This window comes from Mustela putorius, unplaced genomic scaffold (genome assembly GCF_011764305.1).
Source record: "Mustela putorius furo isolate JIRA1106 unplaced genomic scaffold, ASM1176430v1.1 tig00003972_pilon_pilon_pilon, whole genome shotgun sequence".
Taxonomy (NCBI): domain Eukaryota; kingdom Metazoa; phylum Chordata; class Mammalia; order Carnivora; family Mustelidae; genus Mustela; species Mustela putorius.
Genome location: NW_025422115.1, coordinates 24282210 through 24295938, shown reverse-complemented (window position 1 = coordinate 24295938; position 13729 = coordinate 24282210).

Genomic DNA, 13729 nt, shown 5'->3' with positions numbered 1-13729 from the left:
TCGCCTTAGACTCCATGTTTGCGGGATCCACATGGCTTGCTTCAGATTTCTGAGGTTCCTAAGAACGTGGGTGCTCCTCCGTGGTACCCAGACCTTCGGTCCTGCTTCATCTGCCCAGAGGTCCTTCTGGAAGACCCGCTTTATGGGTGATCTCGCCGAGTGCACTCTCAGAACCTGCAAGGTCTCAAAAGAAACATTTGGGTATCTGGAGTTTTTCCTATCTACTATTATATACCCACAGGATATTCTGGGAACATAGATTTTTAAAAATGCGTCCATCAGGCATCGGGGTTTCAGACGTGAACTCCTGAGTCCTGGCGATGTGGAAGAAATGGAATCTTCTCAGTTGTACTCTTGGTGCATTGAGACAAAGGGAGCCTGAGAGCTACGGGGCTCTTCTCAGCCAGCGCGGGCTTCTGGAGGAACTGCTTTGCAAATCGCCCTCTGCAGAGCAAACTTGCCTGGAAGAAATTGCAGGAAGGAAGAACCCTTGTAAACCTTTATTCACCTGGTGGTGATTTCCCTGATTTCCCGTATTCTCCAACACTGGCCCTTTTGAAGGAGCAAAAGGGGAGAGAAGAGGAAACAGGCATTTGCGAGGAACCCCAGGGAGCGAGGTCATTTCTGCAAAACCCTCATTAGGTGTTCATTTGTAAATAGTGAAGCTGGTCCTGTCTTTGATTTTGGTTGTTCCAGGAGTCTGAGAACCCCTATACTTTTGAAGATAAAACCCCGAGTTTTATTTACTCGTCTACTAGTTAGTTTCTGCCAGGCACAGAAAATACGATTCTCCCTACCCTTTGGGGTAGGATCCTCATGGTTCCCTTTGCCAGTCCTCTTTCTTTCCCAGAAATAACCAAGCTCCCTTAAACTGTGTTGAAAGTCAATATTAAAGTCACTTTTATAATGTAAAGAAAAAGTTTTAGGATCTTCTCCTCCCTTGACAGGGACATAGTCGCAGAAGGAGCGTGGTGTTGAGATGAAGAGAAATCGCGCGTTTAAAGCCAATGACTGACCCTCAGCAGGTGCTCCGAGCCCTATGAGCAGCTGGAGCCATGGTTTGCTCCTTGGGGGGCTCTCTCGTTGGCGAGGGCTGTCATTACGGTAGGACTGTCATTATGGTAGGACTGTCATTACAGTAGGGCCACCGCTCAGATCACAATGAGACCTGTCCTCCAGCATGGATTTCTCTCCAGGAAAAGATGCCCAAGTGACATACCAACCGACTACGGCTCGTGGTGCACGTTGTCTGAGTTCGATTTGAACACACTAATGGTGGGAAGACCTTCTGGGGGGAGGGGGCAGGGAAATTTGGGTGTGCTTTGGATGTGATGAAGGAAGCATGCTTATTTTGGTAGGTCTCCTAACGGCATTGGGGTTTATAAGCAAATGTCTGCGTCTTTAAGGGCTGTGCGCAGAAGGATTAGAGTAGAGACGGAATGTCGTACTGTCTGTAACTCACTTTTAAGACGCTTAAGCAGAAAGCAGTTGTGCAAATACGGCTCAACAGCAACAATCATTAAACGGAAGAGGCCTGCAGAGGTTCATCACGGCATCCTCGCCTCTTCAGTGTTTGTTAACAGTTTCACAGCGAATGCTTACCGGGCCTCCATCCCAAACCCCAGCATGGGTCTAAAGCATTGCAGGTGCGGTGCCCCGGGCACGGCGCCCACCTGCCCTCCTGCCGATCGGCGGGTGCTTCTTGCTTTCTTCTCCTTACTGAAGAAAGGAAAATGGGCAGGACGGGCACGGTCTGCGCCCTCCAGGACTTAGCTGTTGCGTGGAAAGCAAAAAGGAACAAAAAGAAGGAGAAGCAAGTTCCCACAGATAAATTCTCTTCGGTTTTCCAACACCAGCAGCGTATGTGAGTCTAATCACACAAGACCTAGAGTTGAAGTCAATATAGATTTTACCAAGCGCCCGCTGCACACCAGGGTGGAGGACAGGACGGCCCCCAAGCCCTGGGGCCTGCGTGGCCTCACTCCCCACCTTGGACGGGTCACTTCGCAGGGCCCAGCCCCGACTCAGATCCTGGGACTGGCCAGCCAGAGAGTGAGCCCGATGCCTGCCGAAGCTGGGAAGCGTGTGGAGGATGGGGTGGGTTTGCTGAGGCGCCCCTGCCCCCGCGAGGGACCTGCTGGGTGAACCTGCTGTGCGTGGAGATGCAGACCCCTGAGTTTCTGGGCGGGTCATTCACCGCAGGTCTCAGGTCCTGGGAGGCTGTGAGCTTCACTTCTTCTATGAGTAGCATAACTGTCTTCATCACACACACATCGGCTAAGGGACGAAAGGTAAAGAAACTCACAATCAAACAGAAAGATGAGATGTTGCAGGTCAGTGGGGTCTTTGGGGACCCTCCACGGGGGCTTTCCTGCTTTGAGCCGGGTGGTTTGGAGGTGCTGTCTCTGCTGGTTGGCGGCTCTGTTTTCCCTCTGGGAGCCTGGGCGAGCGGTTCTTATAGCCTGCACAGGGGCCATCAATCCCACTGGAGCAAAGGAGTGGTTTGGGTGACCTTCAGGGGTGGTTTTGTCTGCTCAGGCTTTTTGGTCTCCCTTGCAACTGCCATAAGTAAGAGTCCACCTTCCTGGCACACGCATGGGGGAGGGGAGGCTGAGTCCCTTCTGAGGGGAACGTGTCCAGCAGGAAATGACCAGAGTGCAGGGGTCCCCACTGGGCTGCACTGCTGTGACCATGGATTCTGACTGAGCTGGTCTATGCATGCTTAGGTATCTCCTTCCTGATAGCAAAGGCCTCGCTCCGTGGGGAATGGCTGCGCTGCCAGGAGACGACGTTCTCCAGGTTTGTACACACATTTGGGCACACAAGTCCTCGTGGGGGACTTGCGGAAGTGGGCATTTTGGGGTGGAAATGGTTGTGGGGCTGTTCCAGCATCTCCTGTCTTGCCCTTTTGGCCACAGCTCCTGACCCCATTCTCCATGTCTGTAGGAGGGGCATATCTGAGTCCTGCCCCCCAGGCTGTCACAGCACAAGGACAGGTGTGGCATGAGGACATGAGCCTCGTTGTCCTGACTAAAACCCAGAAAGTCTTTTCCTGGCCTTTAGGGGGACGCTGAGCTGCTAAGGCGCGTCTCCCAGTGGCCGCCGCCCCCCAGCCAGGCACTCAGGGGGGAAAATGAAGCCCGCTGGTGGGCAGGCGCTGTGGGCATCCAGAGGGAGGACAGCGTTTAGGGTCCCGGCCTCCGCCGCACACTCTGCGTCTCAGATGCCCCGGACAACGGTCTCTGCACTGCTGGGAGGTCTGAGTATGGTTCCTGTCACCGGCCGTTTGACTCACCCTGAGGTTTTCCTCCTCCAGGAGTTTCTGCACCCTGAGAGGCCAGCAGGAGATACCCAGACCAGACGGCACGCTGCATCCCTCCGCGAACAGCACGCGGCAGACGAGGCGCTCCCCTCCGCATGCCTGCATCCGAGGTCTGACTTCTCCTGAGTGGGGCGGAGCCTAGTTTGTCCCGTCGGTGCGGACGGTGCGGACGGTGGAGCTCGAGGCCCGCTGGCAGGGTCAGAGCCTGAACCTCCTGTGTGGTCTGGGCAAATGCGCATGCTCTGGGCCTTGGTTTCTGTCTGTCTGTTATGATTTATGCCTCCACCTGCCCCCGTTTGCTGAGGCATGACTCGTCCCAGGCCCAGACAGGTGAGCCACCTTCTTCGTGGCCCCGAGAAGCTCTCAGTCTCCGGAGAAAGGAGAAGGAAGTCAGCTCATGCATGACCACAGAGGGGCAGGAGCAGTCGGGGACGGGGTTAGAACCTGGTTCTACTGGTTCTACTGCTTCCGGAAGGGCCTGGAAGAGCCTGCAGAGGAGATCACCTGAGCAGGGAGGGGTTCCCCCGGGTGTGGTGCACTCAGGGCAGGGGGCCTGGGTGAGGCCAGGGCAGCGGCATTCTGACAGAGGCTCAGGCCCTCATGGGGTGCAGGGCAGGAACCAGGAGCCGGGGGGGGGGGAGGCTATGAGCAGGTGGGCTGCATGTCCACCTGAGGGCGGGGGGGGGGTGAGCGGGGCCAGACCAGTATGGCCTCCCAGGGGAGGGATGGGTTTTGCTGAGTGCAAAAACAGAAAGCCTCTGGAGGCTGGTAAGGAATCAAGTGTGGGTGTGCACATGTGGGAGTGCGTGCATGTGTGCGAATGTGTGCCCAAGTGAGAGTGTGCCTGTCTGCAAACGTGTGCACAAGTGTGAATGTGCACGTGTGTGTGCACACCTTCAAGTGTGTGCCTGTCTGCAAACGTGTGCACGTGTGTGAGTGTTAATGAGTGCAAATGTGTGCACACGTGTGCTCTCACCGGATGCTCCCAGGTATAAAATTCTATGCGTTCTGTGAATGCATTCACTACATCCCTGAGCTCTGGGTCCCTTGGATTTGTGCAAAGGAAACTGCATCACCCACCAGTGTGCGTGGCAAAGAGGGAAGTCCGAGACTGCCTTGGTACTTGTGCATCTGCATGTGTGTCCGTGTGTACAAATATGAGGAAGTAATGATCACATTTACCCAATGCTACTCACATGCCAGGGAAACACCTTACATGGCTTTTCTCATTCAATCCCCTAAAATATTCCTGAAATTATCCCCCTCCTCCATTTGACAAATGGGGAGACTCAGACTCAGACACACAAAGGAGCCACTTCCAGGCTGCAGAGAGAGTCAGCAGGGGGCCGGGAGGATCTGGGCTGTTGGCAGTCACTCGTCTTCTCATGGTGCCCCCCAGCCCGGGCCTTAGATCTTTAGGTATTAGAGGATTTAAATCCGCCGGACTCAGAACTGTGCTTCCCTCCACTCCTGGAGGGACTCCCTTGCTGCGTGTTGGGCAGCCCTCGAGTCAGCAGGAGACACAGGAGACCTGTCACCTGCACCTGCCGCCTCGATCCTGGGGGGAAGGTGCCGTCTGCGCCCCCAGCGATGGGGACGCCTCATGCCAAGGGCTCACTCGGCCGCCGGTGTAGGTGGGAGGAAGGTCTCCTACATGCTGCGTGACGGTGAAATTTCACTGCCCGTGTCCCTTAGGAGAAGACACTTTCCTCCTTTCAAATCCTCTCTGGGAGGACGGAACCACAGCTTCTAGAAAGAGAAGGAGGAAACGACCCTCCGAATCCCCAGCTGCATAATCACTGGGGCCGGGGAGGCCAGGCTGCACCGGCTCATCTGATTACGATGCCTGCCCGGGGCAGAGACGCTTCCCGGGGGGTCCCCGGGCAGATGGAGGAGGAGAAGCAAGTCCCCCATGGCTGCTCAAGATTGCAGAAGTAGGACTTCCTAGAGACAGAATTTTCTCCATGTATGAAAGGGGTGAACACTGATATTTAAACATTCAGAGTTTCTGCCTGGAGTTGAAGACGGGAAGAGCCGGGGGATCTCCAAGGCTCTCAAGTCTTCAGCTTCTAATGGCATTTTTATTACAAACCATTCCCGACAGACAGACGAGCGGAGAAAATGGTGCCGTGAACTGCCACAGATGGGCCCGCAAACGACCACCCCTTTGTCCCGCACCCCCTCCCCTCACCCCTGCACGACAGGAAGGTGCCCCACGGACACTAGGACCCGTACTCTCTAAATGCTGCAAAAACGCAGGACACTTTCTACAGTACGTGTGACGCTGTAACAACTCTACAGACGGACAGTAACGTCTCTCTGGGTGTCTTCCTGAGGACGGCAAGTCATTGACAAAGATACTATTTCCAGGGCCCTGGGCTGACCCCACTGAGTGGGAAATTCTGGAATATGCACTCAGCAAGTGTCCCTGGAGTCTGGTGCACCCTATAGTTTAAGAGCCCAGGAGCCCTCGCCCTCGGCCCCCCAGGAGGAGCCCCTGCCTGTCCGCAGGGCCAGCAGAGGGGTGTGGCTCTAAGCCGTGTGTCCCTTTTGAGCCTGAGGGATGGAAGTCGCAGCCACGAGTGGGACATGAGGTGCAGGCTGTCCTTGAGAGCCCTCCCAGGACGGAACCCTTCCTGTCGTTAACAAGTTTCCAAGCATTTCCTGGGCCTGGGCTGCTCTCTTGGGAGTGACGACCACAGTGCGCGTCTCCCGCAGCCTGGGGCTCCGCGGGTGTTGTCGAAGGGAAGCTGGACCAAGCTGTGGGGTGAGGGGATTGGAAAGAAGCAGTCAGGGGGCACCTGGGAGGCGGACTTCCCTCTGTGTGCCTCCCGCCCCCCGTAGCGGCCGAGCCCCTGTGTGGAACGGACCACTGTGAGGGGACACTGTGAGCAAGAGGAGAACCACCTCGCAGCGGCCACGGGGAGCCATGGACTTCAGATTCAGGCTTGTGACGTCCTCGCTGGCCAACTGGCAGCACTAATGGGGGAAGAGGCTGGCGTGAGGCGAGCACTAGTTAATGTTTACCCAGCCCTTACTGAATGCCAGGCCAGAGCTCAGATCTTTGCACACGTTCCGTCACTTAATTCTCCCCGCGGCCCGGTGGGGTTGAACATGGTAATTCCTGATTTCCTGCAGAAGGTGCTGAGGTTCAGAAAGCTTCAGTAAACCACCCAGGATCGCCCAGTCCGGGGCCGCGAGGGGGTCGGGAACGGCTCTGGGGCTCTGTCCCGAACCATTAGTATGCAACATACCCAAGGGGACAAGAGCAATGATTTCTAGCCCAAGATGATTTTTCTTTTCTAAAAATTGTACATCACGAGCATGGCAGAGCCGCTGACTTTGGACAGCACGGTGTTTGCTTCTGTGGTGCGAGGTAAAAAATTTAAATGAGATGAGGCAGTACTGTTGCTTTGGTACCGGGGAAGTATACTTCCATGCAAAGCAATTTAATAGATGTGAAAACGTGTATCTTTTAACAGGAACACTCTATTTTCAAGATAAAATCCTCCAGCGGGCTGTGGGCTGATACGACTCTCCCCTCGGAGACCTGGGCCTCGTCCGCTGTCTCTGCCCGTCTCCTGCCAGGGAAGGGCTGGGGTCCGTGGGAAGACGCTCCCGGTGCAGCTCTGTCTGCTTCCCAGCAGGAGTGAACCCCCCCCCTGCCCGTCCGCACTGTGGGCTTAGACCGGTGTCAGTCCAGCTCTCGGGGTGCAGAGAACACCCCGTTCAACGACAGAAGCTTGGCCACCCCCTGCTGCCCTGTGCACTGGCTCTGGGCCCCATGAAGAGGAGCATCACCTCTCTGACCCCTGCTGTACCCCATCTCGGGCATGGGGCCTGGTAGATCACTTGGGCCATCCCGTCTGGGATGGGAACCTTCCTGTGCGCCCAGAGCTGGCAACGTTCCGTCTGTGAAAACTTGAATGGATCCCTCATCTCTAGAACAAACCCAGTAAATAATCTACCCTCCCCCCAGTTTTGCTGAGGTGTAATTGACATATAACAGTGTAACAGTTTCAGGTGTAGAACCGGGGGATGGTTACATGTATCTACCTCAAAGCGAGGGTCCCGATACATTTAGTGAAGATGGGTCCCCACACATGGCAATTGTATAAGTACATAAATACACAGAGATCACACAAGGCCAGGCAAGGGCATAACCACGAGCCTATATGTACTTACATGAGAATCCTGCCTTTTATAGAAATATTAAAGTACTTTAAAAAAGCTTAGATGATAACACCTTAAGGATGATACTTTAATCTCACGATACTAATAAAAGAATAATAGAATGAAAAAAATCTATCACTTCACATACATAGTTATAGTTACATCCTTTTTTTAAGGTCTATTTGTTTATTTTACAGAGACCGAGAAAGAGAGTAGGGGCAGAGGTAGAGGGAGAGAGAACGACAAGCAGACTCCCCGCTGAGTGCAGAGCCCGGCGCAGGGCTGGCTCTCGCCATCCTGAGATCATAATCTGAGCGGAAACCGAGCGTCAGACGTCCGGCCGACAGCACCCACAGGAACCCCACAGGGTTACGTCCTTTCTCCTCGGGATGAGCAGTTTGGGGATCCATCTCCAAGCAACTTTCAAACACGGAACACTGCATCGTGAACTTTGTCACCACGTGGTGCGTTAACCCCCTTTAAGATGGTTGGAAGACAGTCAACGCCAGCCTGGGCTCCTGGCGGGAAGGGCTCTCTGAAGGTCAGAGGCCACAGTTTCAGGGCCCCGAGTTTAGTGTTTGAGGAATCTAGGCAGACATGCCTCCCCTCTGCCTCCAGGTCCTCCTCGCCTCACCCGCCCTCTCTGGCTCTGTGGTTAACCCGTCACACGCCAGGCACAAGCCCGCCATCACCAGCTGTGTCCTCTGTCTGCCGCCATCACCAGCTGTGTCCTCTGTCTGCCGCCATCACCAGCTGTGTCCTCTGTCTGGAACCTCCCTCCCCAGATGCCCGCGGGCCCACTTCCCTCCCCTCCAGAATTCTGTTCAGCTGCCGTCTTTGGGAAGAGGCCTCTTCGCCCAGGCCCAGGCCACCGCCCACCCCGGACCCTCCCCGGGTCTTACCCTGCTCCTCATCCACCACGTGCCTCTCCTCGCGTCCCAGGGAGGCTTCTGACTGTGTCTGTGGCTTCCTGCCTGTCTGCCTGCCCTGGAGCAGAGCTGTGAGACTCAGCGGACTTTGCTTCGACAACTTAACTACCCAGAACAAAGCAGACGAGAAGTATTCAAATGAATGAAATGAATGAACATGAAGCATTTTCCATAAACTGCCTTGTCCCACCGACTGAATTCAAATCTTGCTGGAAATTGTCGTCTGTGGGCAAGAAATCCCGTTGAACACATGCTCCCTTTCCCAGTGAGGTCCCCCCTCTGCACCCCAGCCTGCTGCTTGTGCTCCCCCTTGGGCTTCCTGCCGTCCTGCACCATGCATTCGGCTCACTCGCTGGGTTTCTTGTCGGTGCCTCTCCTGGAATCAGGAGTCTCGAGAGCATAGGACATTTTATTAGGTCTGTTGACTTCTGTATGTTTGGTGCCTGGAACAGGGCCTTACGCACAGCAGGAACCCAAGAAATGTTTGCTGAAGGCATGAGTATCTGAGCAATGGGATGGGTCAGCCTGGGGCCTGGTTTGCGAGGCCGCCTGACCTCAGCGATCCGCGGAGACTGAAGCCGGAGCTGGATCGGGTAACTTGGAGAGGAAACTATGTCTCACTTAGAGCTCCAGAAGCCACGTGCAACTGCTACATTCATGTTCAAGGTGCTCACTATGTCCCCAGGTTCACATGTGTCAAGGACACACTCAGCTCCGTGTGTGCTTGTGGGGGACACCTCCTTCTGGAGTAATGGTCTAGTGACCCAGACACTATACACAATTTTAGCTCCTTTAGCTCTCTCCTATTCACCTAGGCCATCCCTCCAAATTCCCCCGAATCATTCTTGCTGTGATCCTGTAATGGCGTGTACAGAATATATAATTCCAGAAAGGAGAGGTGTCCCCCACAAGCACGTTAGGGCCTGCCTTAGGGCCTTTGCATAATTGTTCCCTCAGGGAATGTTCGTTCCTTCTTTTCTTCACCTGTTCAGGCCTATTGATTCTTCAAATCTCAAATCAAATGCCACTTCCTCCATGAAGCCTTCCCTGACCTTCCTGACTAGGTGTCTGCAGGGCTTCACGTCCCTTTCCTTGGTGGCTCTAGTCATAGTCATCGTGTCTTCTGCTTGTTAGACTCATGTTTTTCTTCCCCATCTAAATTGTCTTCTCTGTGAGGGTTGAATTTGAGTCTGATGTTTCTTCGTATTTTATTTGCATCTCTTTACAACGTTGAGCATGTAGCAGGCATCCGTGACTATTGTTGGAGGGATGGATGGATGGATGGATAGACGGACAGGTGGGTGGATGGATGGATTGTTGGACAAATGGTGGATGGACGGACGGGTGGGTGGACAGATGGATGGACGGACGGGTGGGTGGACAGATGGTTGGATGGACGGACGGGTGGGTGGATAGAGGGAAAGCTGAATGTCAGGTGAGGACTGTTTTAGTCATGGTGCTCAATAGAAACAGAGCCAATAGGATCACATAATGGATCATCTATCTCTCTATCTCGCTGTCTCTTTATGTCTCTCTCTATCTCTCTCTATCTATCATCTAAGAGATTTATGATGAGGAGTTGCTCACATTATTGTGGGGCTGAGAAATCCCACAGGCTGCTCTCTGCAATCTGGAGGCTCAGGAGAGTGGGGGTCTGGTCCTGCTGGGGGGCAGCTCAGGGTCAGGCAGAGGGGGTGGATTTTCTCCTCACCACTCCCTGTCCTACCTGGACCCTCAGCTGAGTGCATGGGGCCCATTCATCCTGGGGAGGGTCGTCTACTCTCCCGAGTCCCCCAGTTCCCACGCTAATCTCTCTGGGAGACACCCTCGCTGACACCCATCACAATGTGCAGTCTGGGCCCTGCCTGGCCCGTCAGCTGACATAGGACATCAACCGTCCAAGCCATGTATTGTTCATGCTGTGCTAGTGTGTGAGGCCGTGAGCGTGAACAATACCAGCTGTGTCCGTGTGGACCTGAGCGCCGACGGCCAACATGGAGTGCGTGTTAACTGGGGGTGCACACCTCCCAGGGAGGCAGGGGCTGGTGGCCTCTGTGGAGATGTTGGAAAACCCTGTCAGCCATTTCTGCTCACCTGTGGCCCTTCGTGTGCCGTGAGGGGCACTAAGCAGACTGTCCCTCTGACCACAAGCTCCAGGGGCTCCCGGGGGAGGCCAGCTTCATCCAGGCTCCCCGGGTGGTGGGGCAACACCTGTTGTGGCTGGTGGACAGACTCAGGTGGGAACTGCCCTGCACTTTTCCCTGGGCTCTTGCTGTCTCCGTGGGAAGCGTCACAGTCTGCTGAAGGAGACGACACTAAAGTGGGGCGGCTTTCCCTCTGTAAGTCCGGGTCACTAATTCTATTCCAGTCGGTGTGAGGGCAAGACACCAGGAACGGGGTCCCAGGGGGTCCAGATGGCTCCCTCCGATGGGAAAGCTGCCTGTTCGCTGTTTCCATGGCTCAGGACCCCGGCTCTGGGTCTAACGGCCCCTCTCGGCCCAGAGGCCTCTCGGGGATTGTGTTCCATCAAGGCCCCTGCCGCGGGGCTCCCCCCTCACAAAGTCAAACACCTCTGAAAGGGTCAGCCCCGCATGTGCTCCACGCTAGGGACAGGAGGCCAAACCACAACAGGAAGGAACGTCCTGTGAGCTCCTGCTCTGTGCCGAGCTGCTGGTCCACGGTTCCCTTTTAATTTTTATCACAGCAATTCAGAGGGGTGGTTTCTACTGCTTTTTTCATTTTATAGATAAGGAAATGGAGTTTCAGAGGGGGCTGCTCCTATCAGTCATGATGGGTTTTCGGGAGAATAAAGCGTTCCCACCTGGTGGGCGCTGCCGGCAGCCCTGAGCCAGCCTGTGAGCGCGGAGGAACACGGAGGACAAAAGCAGAAGGTGGTGCGGGATGCAGCCCAGCTTCTCCGCGGCAGGTGGGAGGTGGGGGCCACGGTGTCTGGCCAGGTCAGACCTGCCTGTCCTGTCCCCTGCCAGGGCACGGCCCCTTCTGTGTCAGGTCCCGTCTCTGGGAAACCGGGCATTGGTTTGTGTGCTGGTGAGTGGGGCCTGTCCGCGTGGGCCGTCCCTGGGCCCAGCACCTGCAGGACGTGAGGCCATGCTGTGTCTCCGTCTGCGGGGCGGAGAGACGGACGGCGGGCAGCAAGGGTGAGGGCAGCGTGGGGGGGTCTGGAGCTACGTGAGGAGTGTGGTCTTTGGGGGACCGTGCGGAGGCGTCCCAGGATCTGGGCCGAGCTGGGACGTGGACGGGGTTTGGCAGAGCAGATGGGATTCCAAGATGGCCCAGATCCAAGGTCAGTGCAAGTGGAGGTGCAGTGGGGGGTTGTGGTTTCTGGCAAGTCTGCACATCTCCCCAGCCCATTTCACCCCACCCCACCCCTTTACCCAAACCCCAGTTCCTCCCAATCTGTTTCCCGCTAGCCCAGGAGTGTGCCCTTCCCCCCTTCCCCGGGCCAGCCAGCCACCTGACTCCCTCACCCGCCCGGCCTCCGCCTGCGCAGGCAACAGCGGGGCGCCCACCCTCTCCCCGCTCCGTGCAGAGCCCACGAGGGTCTGGGTGGTGTCCGCTGTCCACGCTGTGCTCCTAGTAACATGCAGCCCTTGTGGGAAGTGGAGAAAGAGGTACTGAATGAGCAGATGTTGGTGAAAGTGGTGGCCCCCACCCCTGTGCAGGGGCTCGGCTGTGTGACGGGGTGACCTCGAGCCTAGCCCCGGATCCAAAGTTCCTCATGCAAACTGAACTCCCCACACATCAAGGGGGTTCACTTTTCTCTTTATAAAAGGGATTCGGATAGCAGCATGGCTGTCAGGGGCTGACCCGAGGAATAACGCAGCTCTATCACTAAGAACCTTCCAGAAACATCAGTTTGCAGACGGATGGTTGGGACCAGGGGTGGGAAGTGGTGTGTGGTTCCCCCCGAGCTGGAGTTCCTGGTTCTGCTTTAATTTCTGAAATTAATTTCAGCATGAAATTTACAGTTTCTGATTGAATACACACGGACTGTGTAGCGATGGTGGGTCTGTCCAATGCGGTGTTTATTTTACACATGAGCTTTTAATCAAGACTAGAAAACAATCTAAGTGAAAAACTTTAAAATAGATGACTTTCTGGTAAAAGCTAACATTTCCTGTCTGGCGGAGTGAGAATACTGGCCCGTGGTCCGTGGAGCTTGCAGGATTCCAGTCGATGGAAAGTTCCGCAGGCATCTGTGTTCACAGACGTTGGGGGCGTGAGCACGAGGTGTGAGGCCTGTGGGCCGTGGGCCAGGGCGGCTGGACCGGGAAGCTCTGTGGCTTTGGGTAGATTCTTTATCCTCTGTGACCTTGGCGTTCTCATCTGCACGATGGGCATGCTGGCAGTGCCGTCTCACACTGTGGGCTGAGTGTGCCTGTGCTTAGAACAGCGAGTGACACCCAAGCTTTTTTTCTTGTGATTGCTGGGAAATGAGAAGAGGCTTCCGATTTATTTGGGACCAAAAAACACGTTCTTGGGCGTCTCTGGATTCAGGCGTTAGGGTCTAAGAAAGCTTCTCAATTCAATGTTCCTATTTGAGGGCTCTCAGCTTCTACGGTCTGTAGGTCAGCTCCATCAAGTGGTTGTGGAATGTTAAATTTTCGGATCTAAGTGTACTGTTTTTTTTTTTTATATATATAAAGTATTGTTTTTGACACAAGGTAGAGGTTGAAATTCAGTTACTTGGAATTTAAAACATCAAACAAAGAGAAAGCCAGGCATTCTTTCTTTGGCAGAAGACAGAACACAGGAGAAGCGGCTGCAAACACAAGCAGGTTTCTTTTTCACGGGTCACAGGGAACACAGGGTGGGGATTAACAAAGGGAGGAAACCAGGCAAAGTGACAAGGGACAGTGGACAAGGGGCTTCTGCTGGTGGAAGCAAGGGTGAACCTGGAGCCCAAGCGCCACAGGTCGATCGAGGCATGAGGGGGGGCCCGGGGAGAGCACGGGCAGGGCCCCGCGACACACGTGGTCGGGAGAACGAGGAACCCCTGCTCCATGACAGGCAACGTGAGCTCTCCCTCGGAGTGTGAGGCCAAGCCCAGACCAGACGCCCGCATCTCCTGACCCAGCGGGCAGCTGGCTTGCCTGTGGGGCTGTGGGGCTGGTGCAACTTCATGAAGGTTCCGAACGGTGGAGACAGAGGGGCACACACCGTCCCCTGGCCTCTTTCTTCTCCTCCCTGGTGCAGTGGGTCGTCGTGATGGGCTCCGTGCCTTGGCTGCGTGTTGTGGGACCAGGCACCCATGTTTTCTGCACCCGGAGCCCATGTCAGGGCC